This window comes from Arachis duranensis, chromosome 5 (genome assembly GCF_000817695.3).
Source record: "Arachis duranensis cultivar V14167 chromosome 5, aradu.V14167.gnm2.J7QH, whole genome shotgun sequence".
NCBI classification, from domain to species: Eukaryota; Viridiplantae; Streptophyta; class Magnoliopsida; order Fabales; family Fabaceae; genus Arachis; species Arachis duranensis.
Genome location: NC_029776.3, coordinates 74,960,858 through 74,963,572, shown reverse-complemented (window position 1 = coordinate 74,963,572; position 2,715 = coordinate 74,960,858). Strand labels below are relative to the sequence as shown.

Genomic DNA, 2,715 nt, shown 5'->3' with positions numbered 1-2,715 from the left:
TGGACCCTTGAGATGGAAGCTTTTGTCTTCTCTTTCCTCTTTCTAGAGGTTTCTCTGGCCTTAGAATGTTGCTCGCCCTCGAGCAAAAGGAGAAGGAATAGAATAAGAAGAAGATATAGAGGAGAGGGAAAGATGGGTATGTTTCGGCCATATGGGCGAGATTCGGTGGGGAAAAGAGGACCGATGTGAGTGGTGTATAGGTGATGGGGAAGAGTGATTGAGGTGTGAGAGAGAAGGAGAAGGTAGATGGGGATTCTGTGGGGTCCACAGATCCTGAGGTAATCCTGTGGGGTCCACAAATTCTAAGGTGTCAAGGATTAGTCATCCCTGCACCATTTAGGCATGTAAAATGCCCTCTGCATGCAATCCTGACGTTTAACACCAGATTGATGCTTGTTTATGGCATTAAACGCCAGCCCTGTGCTTGTTTCTGGCATTAAATGCCCAGATGTAGCTTGTTTCTGGTGTTTAACGCCAGCTTTCCCCAGGGTGCAATCCTGGCGATTGAACGCCAGATTGCTGCATATTTATGGCGTTCAACGGCAGATCCATGCTCTGTTCTGGCGTTGAACGCCAGCCAAATGCTCCTTACTGGCGTTTAAACGCCAGTAAGCTCTTCCTCCAGGGTGTGCTTTTTCTTCTGCTGTTTTTTATTCTGTTTTTAATTTTAGTATTTGTTTTGTGACTCCACATGATCATGAACCTAATAAAACATAAAAGAACAATAAAATAAAAAATAAAATTAGATAAATAAAAATTGGGTTGCCTCCCAATAAGCACTTCTTTAATGTCATTAGCTTGACAGTGGGCTCTCATGGAGCCACACAGGTGATCAGGTCAATGTTGTAGACTCCCAACACCAAACTTAAAGTTTGGATGTGGGGTTTTAACGCCAAACTTAGAGTTTGGCTGTGGCCTCCCAACACCAAACTTTGAGTTTGATTGTGGGGGCTTTGTTTAACTCTGTATTGAGAGAAGCTGATCATGCTTCCTCTCATTACCAAATAACTTGGCATTTAGCTTCATGATGGCTCTTAGATATTGACCAACTTGTTCTTCAGTTACATCTTCATCCTCTTCAGAGGAAGAATAGTTCTCAAAGCTCATGAATGGTAAAAGGAGGTTCAATGGAATCTCTATGGTCTCTAGGTGAGCCTCAGATTCCTTAGGTTCCTCAGTTTGGAACTCCTTTTTGTTTAGTAGACGTCCCAGGAGGTCTTCCTCACTGAGATTTACATCCTTCCCCTCCCTTGTGCATCCGGCCATATTGATTATATCAATGGCCTTGCACTCTCTTTTTGGATTCTCTTCTGTATTGCTTGGGAGAGTACTAGGAGGAGTTTCAGTGACTTTCTTACTCAGCTGGCCCACTTGTGCCTCCAAATTTCTGATGGAAGACCTTGTTTCACTCATGAAACTTAAAGGGGCCTTAGATAGATCAGAGACTATGTTTGCTAAGTTAGAGGTGCTCTGCTCAGAATTCTCTGTCTGTTGCTGAGAAGATGATGGAAAAGGCTTGCTATTTCTAAACCTGTTTCTTCCACCATTATTAAAGCCTTGTTGAGGCTTTTGTTTATCCTTCCATGAGAAATTTGGATGATTTCTCCATGAGGGGTTATAGGTGTTGCCAAAGGCATCCTCCATGTAATTAACCTCTGCCATTGCAGGGTTTTTAGGATCATAGGCCTCTTCTTCAGAAGATGCCTCCTTAGTACTGTTGGATGCATTTTGCCATCCATTCAGACTTTGAGAAATCATGTTGACTTGCTGAGTCAACATTTTGTTCTGAGCCAATATGGCATTCAGTGCATCAATTTCAAGAACTCCCTTCCTCTGAGGCATCCCATTATTCACGGAATTCCTCTCAGAAGTGTACATGAATTGGTTATTTGCAACCATTTCAATAAGTTCCTGAGCTTCTGTAAGCATTTTCTTTAGGTGAATAGATCCACCTGCAGAATGGTCCAGTGACATCTTAGAGAACTTAGACAGACCATAATAGAATATATCTATCATAGTCCATTGTGAAAACATGTCAGAAGGACACTTTTTGGTCATCTGCTTGTATCTTTCCCAAGCTTCATAGAGGGATTCACCATCTTTTTGCTTGAAGGTATGAACATCCACTCTAAGCTTGCTCAGCTTTTGAGGAGGAAAGAACTTAACCAGGCCGTGACTAGCTTATCCCAAGAGTCCAGGCTATCCTTAGGTTGTGAATCCAACCATGTTCTAGATCTGTCTCTTACAGCAAAAGGGAAAAGCATGAGCCTGTAGACCTCAGGATCTACTCCATTAGTCTTAACAGTCTCATAGATTTACAAGAACTCAGTTAAAAACTGGTAGGGATCTTCTGATGAAAGTCCATAAAACTTGCAGTTCTGTTACATTAGAGCAATTAATTGAGGCTTCAGCTCAAAATTATTTGCTCCAATGGCAGGGATGAGATGCTTCTTTCATCAAATTTGGAAGTAGGTGTAGTATAATCACCAAGCATCCTTCTTGCATTATTGTTGTTAGGTTCAGCTGCCATATCCTTTTCTTGTTCAAAAATCTCAGTAAGGTTGTCTCTGGATTGTTGTATTTTAGCTTCTTTAGTTTCCTCTTCAGAGTCCTTTCAGGTTCAGGGTCAGCTTCAACAAGAATGCCTTTTTCTTTGTTCCTGCTCATATGAGAAAGAAGAGAATAGAAAAGGAAGAGGGATCCTTTATGTCACAG

At 41.8% G+C, this 2,715-nt stretch overlaps 1 non-coding gene across 1 annotated transcript; it reads left to right on the top strand.

The window, feature by feature from the left end:
• Window positions 1-2,032: 2,032 nt before the first annotated feature.
• On the top strand, window positions 2,033-2,136 carry LOC127747964 (small nucleolar RNA R71). The gene has a single exon (XR_008009909.1). It is a non-coding gene; the product is annotated as a small nucleolar RNA R71 (small nucleolar RNA).
• The last annotated feature ends 579 nt before the right edge of the window (window positions 2,137-2,715 follow it).